Below are 27876 nucleotides of genomic sequence, written 5' to 3' on the forward strand. Positions count from 1 at the left end.
TGGAATTTTAGTTATCCATATCTCCCATAAAAAAACAAGATTAACTCAAGTTTTTGTTTAAACATATTTATTCCCAACAGTATACATAATTATATTTACATACTAACTGAACTAAAGTCTTAGATTAATACGGATCGAGAAAGACAGTATATATACAAGACCTTTTCGAAAAATATTGGAAGAAATTTGTCTCGTGAAAAGCAAGAATTATATAAAGATATTTCCATGTATAAGATCATAAGAATCTTTCACAGGTTGAAGGTGCAGCTCAAGGGTAACTGTTTAGGCAGTTACCGCAAAACAGTTACCCGAGAGCTAGATATTTCCATAAGCACTTTCAACTAGTGACAGATTCCTTTTCTTGCATCCCTTATTCTCCATTAAATAGAAGAAATAAAGTAAAATGAATGCTTTTCTTTTAAGCACTATTTCATTATAGTAGCGTATGAATTTACGCATTCATTCATAAACTACATCACGTGAGTCAAGAGTTTTGTCTCGCGCCAACAAAAGCACGGGAAAATCCTGCCCGGCGTGCAAGAAAGATCAGAGCCTTGGTTGTCAAAGCGAAATTTACATGAGTGAATCTGACTTAGACCACGGAAAGCACGGACAGAGCGTTATATGAAACAGCAAAAATCTCGTGCAAAATCAGTGTGGTGGTTAAATATTGTACAGTAAACAAGTGCTTGAGCTGCAGAAGGATTTTCTAAAAAGACAGGTATTTGTCACATTTTGCATGCTTTTTACCATCATATGTTTAGCAAGACTAGGTATTTGTTCCGTAAAACATGCAATTTTTTATCGATATGAAGTTGAGCCATCAGTTACGGTTGATGTAAAATGTTGTGAAACTGTCCCTCGGGTTATTTTTTTTACGCTTTTAGGCCTCAAAGGCTTTTGTTTTTCATAAAATGCATTCCAAACTGTTCAGATTAGGCAGGGGTGTCTTTCAAGAGGTTGTTCTATTTGGAATGAGAAATTTTCTCTTATATCACGTACTTTGCTTGCCCACAGTCTGTTTTGTAGAAAAATATAAAAATTCTTTTTCAAAAATAGTTTGACATTATGTCTTTACTTATTGTGTGCCTAATATATTTCTCCAGGTACTCTCAGTGAAGAAATTGTTACAAAACATTAACATTTCGAAAACGTTGCAAAACTTGCAAAATGAAAGTGAAAGTCAGAGAACTGTCAAAATGACAAGAATATTGCTCTGTAAGTTAACGATATTTTGTTACTTGGAGTACCTAGATAAATATGTTAGACACACACAACCAAAACAAAATTAAAGAAAAAATATTTTTGAAAAAGAAGTTTGATATTTTCTACAAAGCAGAACGTTGGCAGTCAAAGTACATATTAGTCAAAATGCATATTCTTAAGGAAGCTTACCTTTGTATAAAGTAATTCTTATTTCCTTTTTACAATTCAGTATATTTATCAGCTCATCTGATTTTTATGAAATAAAAAAAGGATGAGTTATTGTCATCAGTTGGTCGTCGTCGTCATCGGCGTTGCCTGGTTAAGTTTTATGTTTAGGTCAGCTTTTCTCCTAAACTATCAAAGCTATTGCTTTAAAACTTGCAACACTTGTTCACCATCAAAAGCTGACTCAGTACAGCAAGAAACATAACTCCATCCTGATTTTTGCTAGAACATGGCCCCTTTTGGACTTAGGAAATATCAGATTTCTTGGTTAAGTTTTGCGTTGAGTTCAACTTTTCTCCTTAACGGTCAAAGCTATTGCTTTAAAATTTGGAGCAGTTATCCGCCATTAAAAGCTGACCCTGCACAGCAAGTACCGTAACTCTACATTGCTTTTATTGCAAGAATTATGGTCCCGTTTGGAAAATCACGGGTATGACTATTTCTATTATACAGAGACTATCAGATGAGCGTTCGCACCCGAAAGGCGGTGCTCTTGTTATAGATAGTAATGGTTTCTAAAGTATAACTATTCAAAATTAAAATTCAACTGAGGGGTGGTTTTGAAACACTTTTGATGAACCTTACGATATTTTGGTTGCAGTTGTAAAAAGTCGATGTCTGTATAACTTATAGTCACTATCGGAAAACAAAGTGCTCTAAAAAGTTTGCAATTTGAAAGATAAAAGGTCAGCCTTATGCCACACAATATTGTTTTTTACCTTGTGATATCACAGAAATTTACCATAATTATGTTGTGAAAACTGTAGATAGTTGTTTACTTGAGGCTAATATTACTGCACGAGAAATCGAACTATTTGAAATTCTGAGTATAGGTGAAAGTAGCCAAGCTAGGGCCCCTGTTCAGCTTTTGACATTCTGATGAACAGCTGTATACAATGTCTAACTAACGGAGATGGGTAGTCGCGCATTCTAGCATAAAACTGCTGTTATTGTCACTTTTCGGGGGTGTTTTAACAGGAGAGAAAACGTGTGTTAACAAGGAGGTTCTCGCGCTCGCGTGCTGTTATAACACCTTTTTATATATGTGCGTTCCGTGGCAAAGCGTAAACGCCATTCGGCCCCAAAACGGATAATTCAAAACGTAATGACGTCAACGTAAAAAACAACTCAGACATTTCCGCGCATTTCGTGGAAATTTAATGACGTTGAGTGAGATTGTATTCATTTATCAGTTTTTTACGCGTTTTATGCTAGAATAGCGTTAGCGCATGTTCTTTTCGTGTTATAACATCTTCAGAATCCCTCGGGAATCGTTGGTACCCTCGCCCTAACGGGCTCGGGCACCAACCAATCCCTCAGGATTCTGCAGATGTTATAACCCGAAAAAACATGCGTTATCCCTACAATACCGCAGAGGAAAGGTCACGCAGCAGGACTATGGAGGAAAAAAACGTCTCTAGATTCTTACAAGGGGAAGAAAGAAGGTGAGAATTAATTGAATTGCTGGTCAGTCAGTAATTAAATTTATCATTCGATGTGCGGTGAATAGTTTTGATTATTGTCTGGCTGGCCATTTAGTACGTGTTTTATTGCATGACATCAGGAAAGACTTTTCTTCAAAGATTTGACTTGTTAGCCCATCAAGCATGACTGTGTTGATTATAAACCTGGTCCAGTTTTGAACCGACAATTCGTATAAAGAGTTATGTAATGATTATATGACTTCAAAAAACGTCGACTGGTACATTTTTGCGTGTATTTCAACTAAAATGGTATACAAGAAAAACACTCTTGAATAAATTTACTAAATATACGCATATTTCGAAACATACATTTACGTGTAGCCGGTTTCATGTAGGCCTTAGTGCAGTTTCATAATGGATAATTAAGTTTTCACAACTTAAAATAGTAGATGAGTAATTTTAAATCTAAAATCACAAAGACTATTGCTCTCAGATTTTCTTCTAAAAATAATGCGATTATACGTTCGTTGTTTTTTTTAATTCTCAGAAAAATAATTTATATTTTATGTAAAACGTAATGATTAAACTCTGCTAGAAACTACAGAAGCTGTGTTTAGATTGGCACTTAAGGGTTTAGCAGTATATCACAAAACAACAGATTTTTCTTTAGTAAACGATCATCATCTTGACAAACAACTTATCTGTCCAATACATGTTTCATGGTTCTGTCCCATAGAGTTGGACACATAAAATGTTCTTAAGGAGTTGTCATCCTTCAAAAAAGAATGCCATTAATTTTGTAAAGAAATGAACGTAAACAATTGCCAAAATCGATGTTTTACCTAGTTATGTTAAGTTTAAACACTGGTACGTTGTTGTAAATGCATCAAATCGAAGACGTGTAACAGCTTTTTAAAAATGCTAAGTTTTTAAAGGCGCTGAACTGTCCAGAAGTGTAGCCCATTCATGCAGAACCTTTCCGGAATTCACTACATATCTGAGTAAATTGACAATGGTTTTGTAGAAAAATGTAAATGTTTTATATGCTGTTAAATTTTCATGTAAAACAATGCTTTCTTATATCATTTGATGATGTTCAAACTTTTTTCTCCGAAACAGGAACCTAACTCTTAAAAGAAGTCACTGGAAATATCAATGATAAAAAGTTACGTACAATTTACATAATTAAGGAGTAAGCAATTATTGAGACGCTACTTAATAAACATTTCATTGAAATAAAGCGCCACAGATTTATTAATTCAATTACAAAGTAATCTGCATTTACTGTATATATTAAGCAGTCCCAGTCCGTGCCCTGACGGCCCGTCTTTGTTGCCACATTGTTATGAAAAAAAAAAACAAAAAAAAAAAAAACATTTTTGGTAATTTTATCTGGTTAAACCTTTGACAATGTTAGATTTTCCCATTTTCAAGAGGATGATTAAGTACGTCTTACATCGTGAGCCTGACGTGTAATTCTTACTCTGATGCTAGTGTTCTGAACTGAGAAGTTTAAATCAAACACATGTGAACATGTAGAGCTAGGCTAAATACGAACATTGGCCCGAGAAATCAATAGTTTTGTATAAATGTAGTACACTCTACTTAAACGATAAGTTTCCATCATATTGAGCTGAAATCGGCAATAAGTTTTGCTAAACTTCCCGTAAATATGAAAAAATAAGTAGTCTTTGTTCGTTTTATTACTTCTTTAGAGGGAATAAATATTTCAGAAAAATAAAAAAAGCTGAAATATGTTTTAGAATGAAGAGTGGAATTGTGCGTGTACTTGTGAGTGTGCGTGTGTGCATGTGTGAGTACGCGTGCAGGTTTCATATAGACATATTTCCTGTGGTTGGCGGAAACACTGTTCGAGTTTTAAAGGTGATTTTGGCAACCCGGATATTTTGCTTGCATTTCATGCTAGGATGGTCCTAGAAGGCCAAGCACTCACCCACTTTCAAATATAAGTACAGAAACGGCCAGAAACGCTACCCGTAAAAATCGGCATTTCTCACCAGGTACTTCTCACCTGTAAGAAATTCGAGTTTTGGGGTGGTTTTGGCAACCCGGATATTTTGCTTGCATTTCATGCTAGGATGGTCCTAGAAGACCAAACAATTACCCACTTTTAAATATAAGTACAGAAACGGCCAGAAACGATACCCGTAACAATCAGCATTTCTCACCAGGTCGGGACCTGTAAGAAATTCGAGTTTTGGGGTGATTTTGGCAACCCGGATATTTTGCTTGCATTTCATGCTAGGATGGTCCTAGAAGACCAAGCACTCACCCACTTTCAGATATAAGTACAGAAACGGCCAGAAACGCTACCCGTAAAAATCGGCATTTCTCACCAGGTCTGGACCTGTAAGAAATTCGAGTTTTGGGGCGATTTTGGCAACCCAGGTATTTTGCTTGTATTTCGTGCTAGGATGGTCCTAGAAGACCAAGCACTCACCCACTTTCAAATATATGTACGGAAACGGCAAGAAACGCTACTCGTAAAATTCGGCATTTCTAACGGCCAGAAACGCTACCCGTAAAAATCAGCATTGCTCACCAAGTCGAGACCTGTATGAAATTCGAGATTTGGGGTAGTTTTTGCAACCCGGATATTTTGCTTGCATTTCATGCTAGGGTGGTCCTAGAAGACCAAGCACTCACCCACTTTCAAATATAAGTACAGAAACGGCCAGAAACGCTACCCGTAAAAATCGGCATTTCTCTCCAGGTCGGGACCTGTAAGAAATTCGAGTTTTGGGGTCATTTTGTCCACCCGGATATTTTGCTTGCATTTTATGCTAGGATGGTCCTAGAAGACCCAGCACTCACCCACTTTCAAATATAAATACGGAAACGGCCAGAAATGCTACCCGTAAAAATCGGCATTTCTCACCAGAATGGGACATGTAAGAAATTCGAGTTTTTGGATGGTTTTGGCAACCCGGATATCCTGCTTGCATTTCATGCTAGGATGATCCTAGAAGACAAAGCACTTACCCACTTTCAAATATAAGTACGGAAACGGCCAGGAACGCTACCCGTAAAAATCGGCATTTCTCACCAGGTCTGGACCTGTAAGAAATTCGAGTTTTCGGGTGGTTTTGGCAACCTGGATATTTTGCTTGCATTTCATGCTAGGATGGTCCTAGAAGACCAAGCACTCACCCACTTTCAAATAAAAGTACAGAAACGGCCAGAAACGCTACCAGTAAAAATCGGCATTTCTCACCAGGGAGTGACCTTTAAGAGATTCGAATTTTGGGGTGATTTTAGCAACCCGGATATTTTGCTTGCATTTCATGCTAGGATGGTCCTAGAAGACCAAGCACTCACCAACTTTCAAATATAAGTACAGAAACGGCCAGAAACGCTAATCTTAAAAATCGGCGTTTCTCACCAAATCGAGACCTGTAAGAAATTCGAGTTTTGGGGTGATTTTGGCAACCCGGATATTTTGCTTGCATTTCATGCTAGGATGGTCCTAGAGGACCAAGCACTCATTCACTTTCAAATATAAGTACAGAAACGGCCGGAAACGCTACCCGTAAAAATCGGCATTGCTCACCAGGTCGGGACCTGTAAGAAATTCGAGTTTTGGGGTGATTTTGGCAACCCGGATATTTTGCTGGCATTTTGTGCTAGGATGGTCCCAGAAGGCCAAGCACACACCCAGTTTCAAATGTAAGTACAGAAATGGCCAGAAACGCTACCCCGAAAAAATCGGCATTTCTCACCTGTAAGAAATTCGAGTTTTTGGGTGGTTTTGGCAACCTGGATATTTTGCTTGCATTTCATGCTAGGATGGTCCTAGAAAACCAAGCACTCACCCACTTTCAAATATAAGTACAGAAACGGCCGGAAACGCTTCCCGTAAAAATCGGCATTACTCACCAGGACCGGGACCTGTAAGAAATTCGAGTTTTGGGGTGATTTTGGCAACCCGAATATTTTGCTGGCATTTTATGCTAGGATGGTCCTAGAAGGCCAAGCGCACACCCAGTTTCAAATATAAGTACAGAAACGGCCAGAAACGCTACCCCGAAAAAATCGGCATTTCTCACCTGAAAGAAATTCGAGTTTTGGGGTGATTTTGGCATCCTGGATATTTTGCTTGCATTTCATGCTAGGATGGTCCTAGAAGGCCAAGCACTCACCAACTTTCAAATATAAGTACAGAAACGGCCAGAAACGCTACCCGTAAAAATCGGCATTTCTCACCAGGTCGGGACCTGTAAGAAATTCGAGTTTTGGGGTGATTTTGGCATCCCGGATATTTTGCTTGCATTTCATGCTAGGATGGTCCTAGAAGGCCAAGCACTCACCCACTTTCAAATATAAGTACAGAAACGGCCAGAAACGCTACTCGTAAAAATCGGCATTTCTCAACAAGTCGGGACATGTAAGAAATTCGAGTTTTGGGGTGATTTTGGCAACCCGGATATTTTGCTTTCATTTCAGGCTAGGATGGTCCTAGAAGACCAAGCACTCACCCACTTTCAAATATAAGTACGGAAACGGCCAGAAGTGGTTTTGACAACCCGGATATTTTGCTTGAATTTCATTTTAGGATGGTACTAGAAGACCAATCACTCACCCACTTTCAAATATAAGTACGGAAACGGCCAGAAGTGATTTTGGCAACCCGGATATTTTGCTTGCATTTCATGCTAGGATTGTCTTAGAAGACCAAGCACTCACCCCTTTTAAATAAAAGTACAGACACGGCCAGAAACGCTACCCTTAAAAATCGTCATTTCTTTCAATGTTCGGGACCTGTTAGGAATTCGAGTTTTGGGGTAATTTTGGCGACCCGGATTTTTTGCTAGCATTTCATGCCGAATTTTTTTCATTGGATTTTATGCCAGGATGGTCGTAGAAGACTAAACACTCTTCCACTTTCAAATACTGGTACAGAAACGGACAGAAACGGTACCTTAAAAAATAGTCATGTTTCTCCAGGTTCGCGACCTGTAAGAAATTCGAGCTATTGAGTGATTTTGGCGGACCGGATTTTTCATTGCATTTCATGCTACGATAGTCCTAGAAGACGAAACACTCACCCACTTTCAAATAGAAGTGAAGAAACGGCCAGAAACGCTGCCCTTAAAAATCTTGATTTCTCTCTAAGTTCTGGACATGTAAGAAATTCGAGTTTTGGAGTGATTTTGGCAACACGGATTTTTGGCTTGCATTTCATGCTAGGACGGTCCTAGAAGACCAAGCATTCACCCACTTTCAAATAATTATAGAAACGGTCAGAAACGCTCTACCCTTGACATTTCTTTCTTTGTCAGGACCTATGAGAAATTCGAGTTTTGGGGTGATTTTTTCCTTACATTTCATGCTAGGATTGTCCTAGAAGAGCAAACACTTACCCACTATCAAATATAAGTACAGAAACGGCCAGAAATGCTACCCTTAAAAATCGTCATTTCTCTCCAGATCTGGACCAGTAAGAAATTCCAGTTTTGGGGTGATTTTGGCAACCCGAATTGTTTCCTTGCATAAAATACTAGGATGGTCCTAGAAATCCAAAAACTCGCCCACTTTCAAATATAAGTACAGAAACGGCTAGAAATGCTACCCTTAAAACTCTTATTTTCTCTCCAAGTTGGGGACCTGTAAGAAATCAGAGTTTTGGGGTGATTATGGCGACCTTGATGTTTTTCCATGCATTTCATGCTATGATGGTACAGCTAGACGACCAAACACTCACACACTTTCAAATATAAGTACAGAAACGCTACCCTTAAAAATTGTCATTCATCTTTAGATCGGGACCTGTAAGAAATTCCAGTTTTGGGTGATTTCGGCGACCACGATCTTTTTCGTTGCGTTTCATGCTAGGATGGGCCTAGGAGACCAAACGCTCACCCACTTTGAAATATAAGTGCAAATCCGGCCAGAAACGCTACCCTTACAAATCTTCATTTCTCTCTAGTTCGGGACCTGTAAGGAATTCGAGTTTTGGGGTGATTTTGGTGATCCGGATTTTGTCCTTGCATTTCATGCTAGAATAGTCCTAAAAGATTAAACCCTCACTCACTTTCAAATATAGGTACAGAAACGGCCAGAAACGCTACCCTTAAAATTCTTGATTATTCTCCAGGTTCGGGATCTGTAAGAAATTCCAGTTTTGGGGTAATTTTTGACGCCCCGAATTTTTTGCTTGCCTTTCATGCTAAGATGGTCCTAGAAGACTTTAACACTCACCCACTTTCAAATATAAATACAGAAACAGCCAGAAGCGCTACCCTTAATAATCTTTATTTCTCTCCACGTCGGGACCTGTGAGAAATTCGAGATTTGGGGTGATTTTGGTGACGTGAGTTACTTGGTTGTATTTTAGTAATGTAGATGTAGCAACGAGATAATCTCTCTCTCTCTCTCTCTCACTCTCTCTCTCTCTCTCTCTCTGTCAATTTATCTATCTTGATTCGCAATCGAGAATAAATAGATAAAAAAATACAATGTTAGTTGCATTTTCAGTTGTATAAGCATATATTATACAATTTTCACGACCACATTGATTAACTTAATAATACTTCTTTCGGGCTAAAATGCAATTCTCCCTCCGAGCTACATACAAGCTATTAAACAGTTGTTTTACATAAGACAGTGGCTAGGATTACGGTAACGTAATCCTAATATACGATTCTAGGAGTACGGAAATTCCATATCTCTATTTAAACCTAAGAAGATAAGCTAAGAGTACGGAAGTGTTTATGAGCATGAAATTTATGTTAAGACATGCTTAAAGTGAATTAAAATGTTCTTAATGAAAAAAGGCAATGAAGAAAATGAAAATTGGCGTTTTATTTACCATCTTTTGAACTTTAATCGTGTTCAATAGGTTTTGCCATTCAACTCCACTCTTATACATTGCGGTTAGGGATAACTTTACCATTAACACCTCATTCGTAGATTATTCTTCAATAAAGTCACGTGCCTTCATAAATTAATAAACTTACAAAATGTCAAATCATTGATTTTCTTCCTTGTTTAAATAAAGATACTAATAAATGTTAAATAATGGTCTATGGTACGCTTATGCTACCGGAAGCGCTTTACATTAGAAAATGCTATCACGATGTATGATAATTCCTATATTATTGGTACAAAAGTCGCGTCTTCAACTCAATGGTGCTTACAAGCACCTATAACCTAACTTTTACTATTAGCATTGGATATACAAGGTATCTCGGAAGTGTAGTGACCATATTTATCATCCCTTTATTCTTAATTTTGTCTTTATTTCATAACTTGGATGATTTTACGGAACAAATCGAAGATTGTAAAAACGTAATCGACACAGTATTTATTTTGTATCCGATGTATGAAATAAAATGTGTTTTCAGTTTCGTGTCATATTAGAGGAAGGTGACATGTTTGTTGAAAATGCACTTAAAATAAACGAATTCTGGTATTTTTGTATTGTTCGTATGTTTAATTATATTATTTTATTTTATCATGTTTAATATTAGAATACTGTTTACACATAGAAATAGAGGAAAAACCCAATGATATTTCCTCCATGCAATTAGTTTAATCCAAAATGGCGGCTATATAATTACGAAATCAACGGCAGACCTGTAACTCGCTATTTTAAGTAAAATAAGTTAGTTAACAACAACATAAATGTATATATTTACGTATACATTTCATGTCCGTAATCCTAGCCTGTCCTCATAGAGTTATCTAGAGATACGTTTCTTCGATAAATTAATCCTAGAATCGGTACTGTAATCCTAGCCACTGCCATTACATAAATGTAAACTTCTCATGTAACAAAATAGGCTATTTTTCAAACTAGTCCTTTGGTGACACAGCCTGTTATGTACACTAGGTTCATTATAGTGTATGAATTCTTAACATAATACAAGATACATTTCCCGGTCAGAATCTCTCGCTTGAACACAAGCGTATGTGATACATATTACGGTAAAGCAATGCCTGCCTCGTCTGAAACATCTAATTTACAAAAAAAAATGTTTATGTAATCCTGTTACGTGACATTTAAATTAAATAGTCGTCCTCCACCTTCCAGAGCGTATATAGCGCAATCGCCATGCAGAGTTGTCCTTCCTTACACTCACATTCTCCTCTGCAACAGGCTAATGTCAAGATTTTTGACGTAACTTTGGAACGACATTTTTCACACGGTTTAAGATATACTGGTTCCTTCAACACAATCAGTTACTTCAACACAAAGTATCCATAAAAGAAATTATTTACTAGCAATCTAAATGCACGGACTGTATTTTTTGTTTCATATAATAACTCTTTAAATAGTGTGATGAGCAGTGGCCCAGGAGAGTGCGTTTTTACATTTTTTATATGTAAAAGTTCGTTGCTTATAGCAAAAAGGGAAGGCACCGCAAGTTTTGTACCAACAATGTAGGATTGATCATACACCGTAATATAGCATCACGATTACTTACTATCAAGTAGGTCTTCAATGCAGTTTTTCAATGCAATGAATCAATCAGTAACGCGCTAACTTGCTTGGCTATTTAAGCTGAGTGCAAGCTATAAACGAAAGGTGTTTAATGTTTCTGTGGTACATGTATATGCGTTTCGACATGGATTTAAGTTACTAGTATTTGCCCCCGTTCGAAGAAGAATGGGTATATTGTTTTACTGATCGATCGGTCGATATGCTAACTATGTATTAGATGACAGCGAGATATTAGTTAATAGAGGTGCGCTTCTTGCATGTAAACCGCCATAGACAGCAGTTTACAAATGTTAAAAACCCGTCTTTTAGCAATGTTCGGAAGACAAAAAACAAACAAATAAATAAATAGAAGGGACTTAAAGGAAGCCATATTAAAGAAAGGTACAATTTAGTTATTAAACTTATTATTTAAATCTATATTGATTAAAAATATTCTAATATTTCATAGGTCAGTGTATATTGTCAAATTGTACATATAATGATACTGAAACCGAAAGTTCAAAGAAACTTTTAACCACAGTATTAAATGATAATATAGAGATTTACGCACCCATTAGTTACCATACTCAGAATATTTGATACCTTTGAACATGAGTATCAGTTCGGTATTTAGTCTTTGTATCATACACAGACTATAAGTAAGAGGGGTGAAATTTTTTTAATCTTTTTTGATATTGCTGAGAGTGTGTCTCTAATTATTTTGCGAGTATTTTGGTATATATGTATATATCCTTAGGACGGCCAGCACATATTTATGCAATCTCGCCAGGCATATGTATGTTTTTGACAACACAGAAATTGAGGTCACTCGACCTTCAGCTATTTCAGGAAGTAAATAAAATGAAAGTAGAAATGCTAAACTTGAAAACGAAAGCCGCATTTTGATTCGTAGATAGTCAGGGGTCACGCGCAGGGGTCACCCCGTCTAAATGTATACGCGTGGACTTTTTTTTTTTTTTTTTTTGCTATTGGGGAGCCAATTTTCAGCACTTTATTACGAATTGAAATTACCTGGGCTTTAGTACTGCATGTCAGCTTTTAATCTATAAAAATATTTGAGCTCTGGATAAACAGAAATCCCACAGGGGTCCGTAACGGACCAAGGATACATTGATAATTTTGGAACTTCATCAAATCGCTCAAAATGTCATTTTTGATGTTGTCTGAGAGTGTCAGTATATGCCTCAGATGTAAGATATAGCCGTATTTGAGAGCTGCAGACCTAGATATTTCAGAAATATTTTCAAAATAAGTTTCGTGTAATAAATGTTGTTTCTACGGAAGCGTGAAAGGGCCATCAGACGCTAATACGTTTTAGTACGTTAAGGCTGCGGAAAGGATATATGACTTTATCGAAGCATACTTCCAATAAAGATAAAACCAAATTATCTATATATCTTCGCATTCATATGTAGATCAGTATCAATAAAAATTGCGTTTAGACTGCTTGAAATGGTGGGTTTATCTGGTGACAATCTATCATTATATTTCAGTACTCAACTTAAAACGTAGTTATATTCCACAACTTATTTTGATTTTACGCCTTTGTTATTTTGATACCGATCCCAGTCCAATGATAAGTTTTATTGTTTCAATATGAATTGACAAAACAGTAATTTAATAGCATTTACTTCTTGCCAAAACTAAAAAGAATCAAATCATCATGTTTTCATAATAGCCCTGTAATAGATCATTGACAAGATGCCCACGGTAGATGAAATAAATATGTATATCACGAAAGACGAAAAAACAGTAAAATAATCACATTTTAGTAAATTGAAGATATGACAAAAAGCGTAGGACTAAAATAAAGGGTAAGTACACGGAGGAAGTGTGCCCTCTAGATACAATGGCAAACTAGATTCATTATGGCTCCCGGAGGGCTCACTTGGATCGTATATCAACCCCTTTTCATAACAAGGAATCGGTATAAACGAATGATGCTACCCGATGCATGTGCTTGTCCCAATATGGGGAATAACGTATTAGAAACAAATAAATAAATAATGGATAATAAAAAGAAGAAAATTGAAAAAAGGGAGATAATTCAAAACCTAGGTTTGGTAGAGTTATGGTTCTTTGATACTGCAATTCCCGTATAATGACCTCTATCATTTTGTGAAGTTTCAATAATGAAATGCCATTAATACTTTTCAAGTAATGCTGCGGACAAGCCTTATTTAGTATAATAAAGTGGGATGATTAAAAAAACTAAGTAAGGTAGAGTTATTGTTCTTTAACACTGCACTTCGTTTCAATGGTCTCTATAATTATGTGAAGTTTCGATCAAATGCCATCAATACTTTTCAAATTATTTTGCGGACAAAAGTGTGACGAACGGACGAAAGGATAGACAAAGCGGCAACAATATGCTCGCCCTTCGGGGAGCATAAAAAGTAACAAGAACGCTTGGAAACTGTCAGTACGGTCGCAATTTAGATAACTGACATCTGCAAATTAAAGTCTATTATTTTCAAATATTATCATAGATGGTAGGTATCGAGAACAACAGTAATAAGAGATGAATTGGTAAGTAAAAATTTTCCGTTTCAAGATTAAACATCTTTAAAAACCATTCGTATTAACAGATGCCAAAATCTGATAAATGGTATGAGTATCTTAAAGTTGTTCAGTCACTTTTGAGCAACCTTTTGACATTTTTTCAGTTTTCATATATTCTGTTACATATTTATTTGAAGTGGTATTATGTACATCTTACTGCACATAGTGTGTTTTTGGTGAATGTTTTATAAAAGCAATTTTCGCTTGCTGTGCATTTAAATGTATTAAATTAACAATAATATCGTAAAAGTACTTGAAGTTGATGCTTTAGAAATAAAGAAATCGGACTAATAAAATAATAGTTCTTTTCTACAGTCTTCTACGCAGTGATCTCCCTTACCTATAGGTAAAATTTTGAAGTTGAAGGGAAGCAACACCTGTTTGCAGTTTGACTTTTCTATAAAAGACAGCCCCAGTCAAAATAAGAAAATTCATATTTAGAAAGTTATTATTTCGTACTTCTAACATGAAGAATTTGGTATATTAGATTAAAAGCTATAATTTCCTCTACCCTTTTTACCACACATTTATTTCAGCTGGGTTTTTACTTAAAATGCCCATAATTCCATAATTCCTCTTTAAGGAACAAAAAGACCCATTATATAGAGTTAGATCCACATTGGAAATGTATGATTTATTACTTTTCATTAGATTTGTTTATTATCTCCCTTGAATACAAAAGTGTTAAAAAGTGGATTATTTCATTTAGTTACAATTCAAATTATTTTTTATGCGCCCGAAGGGAGGCATATTAGTTTTCAACTGTCCGTCCGTTAGTTGGTTCGTTCGTTAGTCACAACGTTAACTTTTTGCATGAAGGCACTTTACTCGCGAACCACTGCACCCAGGACCTTCAAACTTCACAGGCTGATAGTACTTATTGAGTACACCACCCCTACTGACTTTGAGGTCACCAGGTCAAAGGTCAAGGTCACAGAGGCCAATGTTAAGTTTTTGCATGAAGGCACTTTACTCGCGAACCACTGCACCCAGTACCTTCAACAAACTTCACATGCTGATAGTACTTATTGAGTACACCACTCCTACTAACTTTGGGGTCACCAGGTCAAAGGTCAAGGTCACAGGGGCCAACGTTAATTTTTTGCATGAAGGCACTTTTCTTGCGAACCACTTCACCCAGGACCTTCAAACTTTACATGCTGATAGTACTTTATGAGTACACCAACCCTACTGACTTTGGGGTCACCAGGTCAAAGGTCAAGGTCACAGGGGCCAACGTTAACGTTTTGCATGAAGGCACTTTACATGCAAACCTCTTCATTCAGGACCTTCAAACTTCACATGCTGATAGTACTTACTGAGTACACCACCCCTACTGACTTTGGGGTCACCAGGTCAAAGGTCAAGGTGCTGCGGGGGCATTTGTCACCTTTAGTGACAGCTCTTGTTTTTATTTGCATTTGATATATATATTTGAATATTTCAACTATCTGAAACAAAAGGCAAGGTTTGAAACAACGTGTGGCTTCGGAATTTATTCATTTTAAATCTTGGTTGCGAAACCGAGATAGACAAAGGTGGGGTTTGGGGTTGGGGTGGGGGTAATAATAATTTTATAAATTTGCATTTCTTATGAATTTTGGCATAATATGTTCTTGTCAATGCAAATCTTTTACAATATATTCATAACATTCCTTAGGTAAAAATTGTTTATTAAATATTTACTTATGGATGGGCAACCAGAATAGAAAAATCAAAGTTCAAAAATACTTACAGAGAAAATCCGATGCGTATTAGAACTCGATGAACAAAAATAAGTGTAAATGATCAGTTTGTAAAGTTTAATAAAATCCATGGGTTGGCCAATATCTGATTAACTACCTTTAAGTATTGCGGAAAAACTAATTTTGTTATAAACAAAATGATTCAATGGATGACACTATCTTGCTGACATAAACGTTAGGGGTAAAAGCTTATGATATAGATCATATAAACTTGAGCGACCTGAGGAGTTTCCTCAAGATGTAGAAAATCACAATGCAGAAGGCATCTGGTTTGAATTGAGGATGTGTTCTAAAACTGTATTAATTGTAATTATTCTATTATCACCTAAACTCAGGCGTCTACTGTCTCGCTCATTTGAAAATTATATTGAACTACAATGGTTTTAATCTAAACACTTGAACTGATAGTTGATTTGCTGTGTTAAGGATTTGGACTGAATAAGTGCATCGAGAACCGACAAATTTCATGATAATTTTCCACTATTTTTGATCTTTTTCTTCGTTTCAAGTACGTCCACACTAGTTCTTCCGTTTTTTGGTGGCCTTTTCCTTTCATAAATAGTTAAGAATCATTGTCTTATCTATGTCGTGTTCAATTTCCGTAAACCCATTTCACATCAACTTCACCGGCACATTTGGAGATTTACGCTAATGTCGATCTGTTGTGACAGAAAATTTGCAGAAGTTGTTTGGAAAGGTCTTGTATGCTTCCAATGTTACGTCCGCTATCCTTGTTATCTCTCACCTGTGTATGACGAATAAGAACGTTTCTGTTATTTACCTGTGAACCGCCCTGGATAATAAGAAAATCAAACGCAAAATAACACAGAGGAAACGCACCTCAGCAAAGGGAAATTCTTCAACTCCTACTCTCATTGCACAAAATTTTGCGAACTTCTTTATTTTGCCTTAAAACTTAGTCCAGTCATCTTTTATCTCGAGATTGGTTGCAATTTTTCATTTTTTCTTTCATATTTCATTCTATGCCCTCATCAACACAAACTTTTCTCCAGTCACATGTAGGTTAGTTTTTGACGACTAAAAACTGCTAGCGTTTTGAATTATGTTTTATTTGCTTAGCAATCAGAAATATTAATGACTCAAACGGTAACCTTCTAACTGAAGAGGCCGAACGGATTCTATACTATCATATACCTCATCCCTCTGAAGTTATTGATGCTATTTAATGTTTAAATCTAACTAAAGCGTCCGATTCTGATGGTACTAGCAACCAAGATCTTACTGAAGCACGATATCAGTAGTCAACACCTCTTTCAGCTCAACTCTAATTTGTAACACACAGAAGTCTAATGTGTGCGCAATATTAAAGAAGGAGTACCTCATTATACTGTCTAACTTTATTCCCATTTTATGTTCTATTACTATGCAGAAAGTCCTTGAAAGAAAAACGAATTCAAATACCTGTTCAATTTCTTCTTGACCTGTTGTCAGTCTAGTTTCATGCCAGGCGCCTCAGCTGAATCGATTGGCATAACTCTACAATACTTTTGGCAGTGTTCCCGACAAAAGGATAGAAGTAAGGGTTATGTTTGACATAAGCGAATCTTTCGATAAGGTTTGGCACCCTAATTTTATCTTCAAGCTCGAGCGCGCGAGTATCCCTGTAAAACTGGTACATTGGTTCTCTGACTATCTTTTCATATAGTTGTTAGCTGGTTGTTATTTCTAGGGTGTCCTCAAGCAATGTCAAAATTCTGGCCGGTATTCTTCAAGACTTAACTATTGGTCTCCTCGTTAACCTTGTATACATTAACGATATTGTCATCAAAAATGAATAAAACACAAACATTTTCGCAAACTAAACCAGCTTGTTTATGATAGTGGAATCTCTAATGCGGCAGCTACTCAGCTACAATCTTATGTTAACAGGATTCTTGAATTGACCCATACATGCCTTGTCAACTTTAATCAAGAAAAATCAGAATCTTTTGTCATCTCTCGTAAGAAGTTGAAACTAGTCAATCCTTCCATCAGTATGACCAGCTCTACATTTCCTTCTGCCGACTAACAAAAATGTGTCAGGGTTATGATTTTGAATGATTGTACACGACAACAGCAGACTGATTTGATCAAAACGAAGACCACGCTAGGTTACATTCGCAATTTACAGGATGGGAGCCCCTAAGGAAAAGGGGACGTAAGAATAAATTTATTTTTCTTTAAGATGGTAAATACACTCGTCCCTGATTGTCCTTTGTCCCTGGTTGTATATGTATCTTGTCCCTGGTTGGCCATGCTGCAAAAATGTTGTTGCGCCACTCGTGAAAATATTGCATTATAGTGTTCACTCGGTGAAATATATTTCGATCTTACACTAAGATAAACAAATTTTCTTTTTTTTTATGCATTTTAATGGTTTTGACCAAATTATATCCAGTTTGTCCGCGCAACGTCACGTGCATCGTATCTTGACGTCATAATACCGTGACGTCAGAATATCTTTGTAGAAAAAATGTAAATAGTTCTATTATGTTTCCTGATTTGTTTTACATTTATTTATAAAAGAATTTAAATAATTATGATCCTGTTATTATCTTTATACATTTATACCTTTACGGACGTACATTTTGCAAGGAATTTACTTTTATTTATAATTCATATTCTTTCGCATTTAAGTGTAGGCCCTAGTTCCGTACCAGTGAAAAATAAAAATGATATTTTCACTGTTTGAAACAGTGAAAATATCAATTTTATTTCACTGATAAATTTCAGTATTCCACTGAAGAGCATAAAATAAATAAGTTCTCTATTCCTCCTATGACTGACATCTGGAATGCTCTACCTAACGAGACTATGGGATCAGAAATCTAGCCTCTTTCAAATTCTATCTCAGTACCTACCAATCCAAACCCGTCAAAATCTGTTCTCAATAGGTATCCGGCGAGCTAATGTTCTTATTAACCGTCTTAGAACTAATTGCAGAATTCTCAACTAAAATAGAAAAAGTGGAAACTCCATAGGTCGCTCAACACAACAAAAAAGAAAAATGTTGCAGGCTTGGTTTGACTGAATCTGTTCGTGATTGTTAGTCGAATCGTATCCTACTGTCCACGCCCTCTAGCTCCGAGTTGAGCAGAACTCAACATTTACACATGCTACACGTACAAAAAACAAGAGGACCATGATGGTCCTGAATCGCTCACCTCTTCCCACATGACCCAGTTTTGAGTATGACGTCGTTTTTTCTATTATTAGACATAGTGACCTAGTTTTTGAGCTCATGTGATCCAGTTTTGAATTTGACCTAGATATTATCAAGATAAAAATTCTGACCAATTTTCATGAAGATCCATTGAAAAATATGGTCTCTAGAGAGGTCACAAGGTTTTTCTATTTGACCTATTGACCTAGTTTTCGAAGGAACGTGACCCTGTTTTGAACTTTACCTAGATATCATCAAGGTGGACATTCTCACTAATTTTCATGAAGATTTCATGAAAAATATGGCCTCTAGAGAGGTCACAAGGTTTTTCTATTTTTATGCCTACTGGCCTAGTTTTTGACCGCACGTGACCGAGTTTCGAATCTGACCTAGACATCATCAAGGTGAACATTCAGATCAATTTTCATGAAGATCCATTGAAAAATATGGCCTGTAGAGAGGTCAAAATTTTTTAATAATTTTAGGCCTACTGACCTAGTTTTTGACCGCAGTTGACCCAGTTTCAAACTTGACCTAGATATCATCAAGATGAACATTCAGACCAACTTTCATACAGATGCCATGAAAAGTATGGCCTCTAGGGAGGTCACAAGGTTTTTTTATTATTTGACCTACTGACCTAGTTTTTAAGGCACGTGACCCAGTTTCAAACTTGACCTAGATATAATCAAGGTGAACATTCTGACCAATTTTCATGAAGATCCATTCAAGGATATGGCGTCTAGAGAGGTCACAAGGTTTTTCTATTTCAAGACCTACTGACCTAGTTTTTGATCGCAGTTAACCCAGTTTCAAACTTGACCTCTAAATCATCAAGATAAACATTCAGACCAACATTCATACAGATTCCATGAAAAATATGGCCTCTAGAGAGGTCACAACGTTTTATTCATTATTTGACCTACTGACCTAATTTTTGGTGGCCTGTGACCCACTGTCAAACTAGACCTAGATATCATCAAGATGAACATTCAAACCAATTTTTATGGAGATCCATTTACAAGTATGGCCTCTAGAGAGGTCACAAGGTTTTTCTATTTTTAGACCTACTGACCTAGTTTTTGACCGCACATGACCTTGTTTCGAATTTGACCTAGATATCATCAAGATGAACATTCACACCAACTTTCATACAGATCCCATGAAAAATATGGCCTTTAGAGAGGTCACAAGGTTTTTCTATTATTTGACCTACTGACCTAGTTTTTGAGGGCACGTGACCCACTTTCAAACTTGACCTAGGTATCATCAAGGTGAACGTTCTGACCAATTTTCATGAAGATCTCATGAAATATATGGCCTCTAGAGAAGTCACAAGGCTTTTCTATTTTTAGACCTACTGACTTAGTTTTTGACCGCATGTGACCCAGTTTCAAACTTGACCTTAGATATCATCAAGATGAACATTCAGACCAACTTTCATACAGATCCCATGAAAAATACGGCCTTTAGAGGGGTCACAATGTTTTTCTGTTATTTGACCTACTGACCTAGTTTTTGATGGCACATGACCCAGTTTCAAACTTGACCTAGATATCATCAAGGTGAACGTTCTGTCCAATTTTCATGAAGATCTTGTGAAATATATGGCCTCTAGAGAGGTCACAATGTTTTTCTATTTTTAGACCTACTGACCTAGTTTGTAAAGGCACGTAACCCAGTTTCGAACTTATCCTAGATATCATCAAGGTGAACGTTTTGACCAATTTTCATGAAGATCTTGTGAAATATATGGCCTCTAGAGAGGTCACAATGTTTTTCTATTTTTAGACCTACTGACCTAGTTTTTAAAGGCACGTAACCCAGTTTCGAACTTAACCTAGATATCATCAAGGTGAACGTTTTGACCAATTTTCATGAAGATCTGATGAAATACATGGCCTCTAGAGAGGTCACAAATTTTTTCTATTTTTAGACCTACTGATCTAGTTTTTGACCGCACGTGACCGAGTTTCGAACTTATCCTAGATATCATCAAGATGAGCATTCAAACCGAATTTCATACAGATCCCATGAAAAATATGGCCTTTAGAGAGGTCACAATGTTTTTCTTTTATTTGACTTACTGACCTAGTTTTTGATGGCACGTAACCCAGTTTCAAACTTGACCTAGATATCATCAAGGTAAATGTTGTGACCAATTTTCATGAAGATCTTGTGAAATATATGGCCTCTAGAGAGGTCACAAGGTTTTTCTATTTTTAGACCTACTGACCTTGTTTTTGATGGCACGTGACCCAGTTTCAAACTTGTCCTAGATATCATTAAGGTGAAGATTCTGACCAATTTTCATGAAGATCTTTTGAAATATATGGCCTCTAGAGAGATCACAAGGTTTTTCTATTTTTAGACCTACTGACCTAGTTTTTAAAGGCACGTGACCCAGTTTCGAACTTGACCTAGATATCATCAAGATGAACATTCTGACCAACTTTCATAAAGATCCCACAAAAAATGTGACCTCTAGAGTGGTAACAAGCAAAAGTTTACGGACGCACGCACGGACGCACGCACGCACGGACGGACGACGGACGCTGCGCAATCACAAAAGCTCACCTTGTCACTATGTGACAGGTGAGCTAAAAACAATTTAGAGACATCCGCGTGTGTATTCTTACGACGGCACATGGAACTTTTCGTGATACACTAGCGTGTAGTTCCATAAAAAGCCGCGTATGGTCCGGTTTGCCCCAAACGAGAAAACAATGGGCAGAACTAGACAAACTTGAATTTAGAAAGGGGATCTGAGGTTATGGAGCCTGCATATCGCAGGAACTGCCAAAAGACAAAATTAAAAAGCAGATACTATATACAATGGGTGATTATACAATACCCAAAACTATGAAAGCCGGAGTATTGGAACCACCCAGGCCGAAATGTTCAAGCTGAGAAACTTAACTGAACCAATAATACGACATAAAAACGTGCTGATCGATCTGAGATGATCGAAATATAACAGCCCTGATTGAATGTACGGGGAGACTTTGAACGGCTGCTACACGGCACAAACAATGCTGCTGTGATAATAAAATAGAAACAGTGGAAGGTCATTAACGCATGTTCTTTTCGTTTTATAACAACTTCGGAATCCTTCGTGAAACGTTGGTACCCTCGCCCTATTGGGCTCGGGCACCAACCAATCCCTCGGGATTCTGCATGTGTTATAACACGAAGAAACACGCGTCATCCCTACATAAAAAGTACTTTTTACTGGATCCGCCTATGTATTAACGGGAAGCAATAAAGTGGTCGTGTCATGTTTTTATGCATACCGGTATTGTAAGATAAAGAAGATTGGATAAAACAGTTTCTTTGGCTTCTGAAGTATAATGAACAGTTTGTTTTACACAAGTAAATAATTTTCCGGAAAATCTGTATTTTCTGGAACGAAATTTTTACTTGATTATATAGCACATATAGTTTCATTTTTGGATTGAAATTGTATTTTCCTTTATGATGTTAACTATGAAATATCACAATTTTCATAGTTTGCGTGAATACAAAATAAATATTAACATATACATATTAAACGTAATAAACCTGTTGCATTGGTTGCTATTTTGATGACACTACCCTACTTACTCTATCTAGTTCACGAATCTCGGGAGATTTGTTTAGGAAATTGTCTAAGTCAATCTACAATTAAATGTAACAAGTGACTAGATCTATATAAATTCCTAATTTTCGCGCAAGAGCCTATAACCTGTTTTGCATATTTTAAATAAAACAATAGACACATATCGTACAGATCAATGAATGTTTAAGCAAGTCATTCTAGATTTAAATTGATTTTGATGATTTTTTTTTTCTGTTTTCAGACAATGAGCACTGCAAGGTAAGCAAATTTGCCTCAATATAGATATTTTAATATGAATGATCTTAACCATGATTAATAAGCCAGGGATAACGGTTTAAAAAGATTCGTTGTATTTTAATATTAGTTTATTTAAAAATGTAAGGACAATACACAAAACAAATCTAAATATTCTGCCTGTAGAAGTGACCTTGAACTTTGAGCTTGCTTGGAACTTTGGTCTTCCCCTTGATCTTTTACATTGATATGGTGAATGTTTTGTCCACTCTTGTATAAATGAGATAAAAATGATAAAGAAAGCCATGCAGTCAGTGCATTCATAGTACTATCGTGACCTCTGCGCGGTTTTTCATATAGCTCGTCGTTTATCGAGGTGAAAAATTGTGCTAAACGCGTTATTTTACGAATGAATGTGTTTATTTTTATCGCGATTCGACACAGAATGCCATCTATAAACCTTTTTATGATACTATTGGTTACCCTGATGTTTACCGGATGTTTTAAATTTAATGCGCATGCGCTCTTTATGTGTAGCAAAAGAACATTCAACAATAGGTTAACCTACATAAAATCATCATTATATTACGATTTGTGTTGCCACAAAAATGATGATTGTGATTATTAAACGATTTATTATACAGAATGATAGACATGTTATTTATCATATTTTACCTGAGAAGCCAGTTTTATTCTTAATTTCTTCAGAAAAGAACAAGCTTAGCGTTCCCCAATCTATTTCCACACACAATACAAATATAAAACTTGATAAAAAACTTGTTCCTTGCATTTAAAAATGTCATTTTGTCTTTCATTTAATCTGTAAAAACTATAAACTTGTAAAAGCTGCTATATATATTTTTCTCCGATTTGAATGACATCTATTAGAGTTCTTAGGGAACGCGGCTCTTTGTCAGTGAAGTTGTTGTTTGATGTAATATACCGGAAATTATTACGAAACTATTATGCAACTGACATGATAAAACAGAAGTGATTTTGGTGATCAAGTCCATAACATTATTCCGAGGAGGTCACCAAATTAACCAAGATAATAAAATTAATGAAGCATTTAAGATGCCTTTGATGTGCCCTTCGGTCATCAATGGCATAAATAGTACGCACTCAGATTAATATATCACGTGGCGAAGCTGTTTTGTAATAAAAAGTAAACATATCACTTGATATCTAATATTTTAAAATCTATAAGAATATACTTTGAAATTTAATTACTGAAGGAAAGTTTCTAATATATATCTCTCATGTTTATCTCTAATGTATATCTCTAATGTTTATATGCTGGATCATTTTCATATTCTAAATATAATCGAAAATGTATCGTGCGCAGAAGTCATTGACCTTCATAAAATAGAAGTATTGTAATAAACTTGAATTTCGCAAAAAAAAAAAAAAAAAAAATAATGTAAATGCAAAGCACCCCTCCCCTCTACCCGGCCCCCACACTTCGTTAAATTTGACCGCTTCGGCCACCATCACTACTACTTTGATATTGTTAAATAAAAACTTAAAGAATCAATAGATATAAAGAAATAATAATTTTAATATGTCAGTTATCTTTTTTTAATACTGAATGAATTGATCCCTATTTGGGTATAATTGGATAAAAAAATCAAATGCTGGACTTTGTCAGTATTTGTTAAATTTAGCATGCGGGCCCGTTTGGGGACTTTATATATGTGCGAGTGGGGGTGGGAGGGGGAGGGGTACATCAGTTGGAATAAGTCTGTAATCCAGTTGTTGTTTTATTACTCCATACTTCAATTTCTCTTCATTAAACTGTTTAATTTCGACTTTTAATAGTAATACTAGTATCATGTAATCTAACTGCTAATAGGCTGTTAGTTCTGTCAGATCATCTACTGGTTCGAGTCGTAAATTCGGCCAGTTTTTGCGGTTTTTCATAAATACTTCTTTCTTGATACAACGGATTTGTACAAAATTTCTTCCATATGTGCTTTAATACAAGCAACATTGATTGTTATTATTAATTATAACGGCCGTTTACAGTATGGTGAACAATAAAACCGCGCTAAAAATAATGGACAAGTTTAGCCTCCACATTTTACCTTCTAGGGGTTGTGAATATTCGGCCACTTTAAAAAAAATGGTTATAAATATTTTCAACATTGTCTTAGAAATAAATCGATGCTACAGCCAAAATCGTTTTTTTCCAACAAACTGCAGCCAATTTTCAATAGCATACCTCGTGAGAAATATTTGCCAACAGAGATTTCAAAAGCACCTGTCATTCTTTTCACACCGGCATGACGTAGTTTATTTCAAATATGCACCAAGAAGGAAACAGAATATGTAAACAAAAGCGTTTGCATAAGCAGTGATCGAATGTTCTAAAATAGTTTTATCTGCTAATGTTTGTCTATTTATAGCCATACATAGAGTTATTTATAGATCGAGGCCCATAATGAATGTTGCATAGATCTTTGCTAGTAGTATGACGTTTAGTTACTTGGACGTTTTAAAGGGTTGCGATTAAGTCATGTCGCGCAGATTTGAATGAAAGATTACATTGACTAAATTCACAAACATGTTTAATGAGCAAAAAATGTTAATATTTATTTCTAATCAATATCGGCTGCAAGTAAGTTATAAAGTTTAGATTAGAATTAGCCCTTGCAGGGCATCAGCATAATCTAGAGCGTGCGATTACGTCACGCAACCCGCGAGGCAAAATATTAATATGTCCTCTTTTTGACTTAGAAAACCCTGGTTAAAGTTTTGCACACAAATTACTATCTCAAAAAACTAATGCAAATATTGAATGGAAGCTGCACACGTTTCTTAGGGTTTATAAAACTAGGTCAAAGCATCAGGTCCCATAACTTTGACATGTTTTTTTGCAAAACTATGTCCCCTTTTGTACTTAAACTTTTTTGTTAAAGTTTTACATGCAACTAACTAATCTCCAAAACTAATGCAGATACTTGACTGAAACTCTTTAGATATTTCAAAATTTAAGGTAATATTCCTGCTTCTGGGACAACAATTTGAACAGTCAAGCATCGACTGTCTTATGGACAGCTCTTGTTATATGTCGAATAGATGAGATTGAATACTTGTTAAAAATGTAACATTTTCCTGTTCAATTATGAATTATGTGGAATTAATTCAGACTGACATGATTATGTACTGTTTAATTTAATTTAGTGGCTGCTCGGGAGGTGAAGTCACACATGTTTTGACAGGTACCAGAGAAATATTCCAGTTCATGGTAAGTAAAAGTAAACTATTTTCTTTTCTGTAACACTGCTAATATAACGTGGATCTGTAGAAGATTAACTGACATAATTTAAAAGCGTATTTTTTAAAATATATATCTGTGTGTATTGTTGGGGGGGGGGGGGGGGGGGTATTAACGATGACAAATTGGTAATTTCGTATGAATTCACACCAAAAAAGTGGGGAAATGCCACCAATCCTGACCTTGAAATTAGTTTGAGTCTTTTCTGAACGTTAGAAATTTATTCTTCGGTATGCAGGGTATCCTTTAGAGATAGGCCCTAAAATTTTCAATGATAGAATTACATTAAATAAAGTCTAGAAATTAATTTCCAAGTCCTTGAAATAACCAAAAATGATTTCACAAATGTGAAGTTTATGATAGTTTTGTTAATATCAATAAAAGAAGTTTTAATTTTTAATTTAAAGTTGTGATCCACAAAGAATGACAACTCTTGCCTTGGGCTAGTACTTATAAGTAGAGATCTATTAGTTTACTTCCCTTGCAATTACACAATTGAGTGGAAAATGAAAACTGTTTAAGACACAATATCATACTTTTTTGCACAACAAAATCATTAAGGATTTATTCATTTGTGTTTGATTTACCCCTCAAGACATGGTTCCTATGATTCTGTCAACTTACATATGGTAAAAAATTAACTTTTAACAAGCCAATAATAAAACGAAGTACCAGTAGGTAAATAATAGTGCAGATAATACAGTTTTGCTTGTATCAAAATGTCACAATAGATCCACTTTTGTAATACAGAACACCTGGTAGGATTAGTAAAGGTGCAATTATATTGATCTCTATTTCCTATACCTATATCCTTCGCCGTTTAGTGCAGTTAACCGGTTAACCTGTATACAAGTCGTAGTACATAATAAAGGTTTATATTATTATCAACTATCACTTGTTTAGCATTATGTGTTCGTCAATATAAGCTCACAGATGAAAAGATAATGTTGATTGATTAATTAATTACCAATTAAATATGTTTCTTCGTTCACAAGACGATACTATATACATGTATCAATGTTTCTGGCTTATTGTTTTACCAATGAGATTTTATTGCTATATCAATGAATTGATTTGACAATAAAAAATTAAACTGTTAAACAGCAAATGTTATATTATACAGTACCACTCGAAATAAACTGGTTTGAATTAGCTTTTGTGACCAATCTTTGTATGTCTAATTATAACTTTTATATCTTTTGCATGCCCTGAGCATAGTGCACTAACTTTGTGCCAGCAGAAAGTCAAACACCCTGAGCATAGTCCACTGTCTTTGTATCAGGCGCAAACTGAGTTACAAACCCTGAACATAGTCCAATAACTTTGTGCCAGCACAAAGTCAATACCCTGAGCATAAACTACTATCTTTGTGCTAGAAACAAAGTTAGTAACATACTCTGAGCATTGTCCACTAACTTTGTGCCAGGCACAAAGTTAGTTACATACTCTGATTTGTATTGTCCACTAACTTTGTGCCCGGCACAAAGTGAGATGCATACTAAATGTATTGTCCACTAACTTTGTGCCCGGCACAAAGTGAGTTGCATACTATATGTATTGTCCACTAACTTTATGCCAGGCACAAGGTGAGTTGCATACTACATGTATTGTCCATTAACTTTGTACCCGGCATAAAGTAAGTTACATACTTTGTGCACAGTCCACTAACTTTGTGCCCGGCACAAAGTGAGTTGCATACTATATGTATTGTCCACTAACTTTATGCCAGGCACAAAGTGAGTTACATACTACATGTATTGTCCATTAACTTTGTGCCCGGCATAAAGTAAGTTACATACTTTGTGCACAGTCCACTAACTTTGTGCCAGGCACAAAGTGAGTTGCATACGATATGTATTGTCCACTAACTTTATGCCAGGCACAAAGTGAGTTGCATACTACATGTATTGTCCATTAACTTTGTGCCCGGCATAAAGTAATTTACATACTTTGTGCACAGTCCACTAACTTTGTGTCA

The 27876-nt window shown here is 35.9% G+C and overlaps 1 protein-coding gene across 1 annotated transcript in view; it reads left to right on the plus strand.

Annotated features, from left to right (window-relative positions):
- The first annotated feature begins 11348 nt into the window (after positions 1-11348).
- Positions 11349-27876, plus strand: part of LOC123531960 (uncharacterized) — a 142294-nt gene continuing 125766 nt past the window's right edge. Inside the window, exons 1-3 of the mRNA XM_045313280.2 lie at positions 11349-11700; positions 22629-22645; positions 25805-25868. The gene's annotated coding sequence lies outside the window, so the exon portion shown is untranslated. The remainder of the gene's footprint in view (positions 11701-22628; positions 22646-25804; positions 25869-27876) is intronic.

This window comes from Mercenaria mercenaria, chromosome 11, assembly GCF_021730395.1.
Source record: "Mercenaria mercenaria strain notata chromosome 11, MADL_Memer_1, whole genome shotgun sequence".
NCBI classification, from domain to species: domain Eukaryota; kingdom Metazoa; phylum Mollusca; class Bivalvia; order Venerida; family Veneridae; genus Mercenaria; species Mercenaria mercenaria.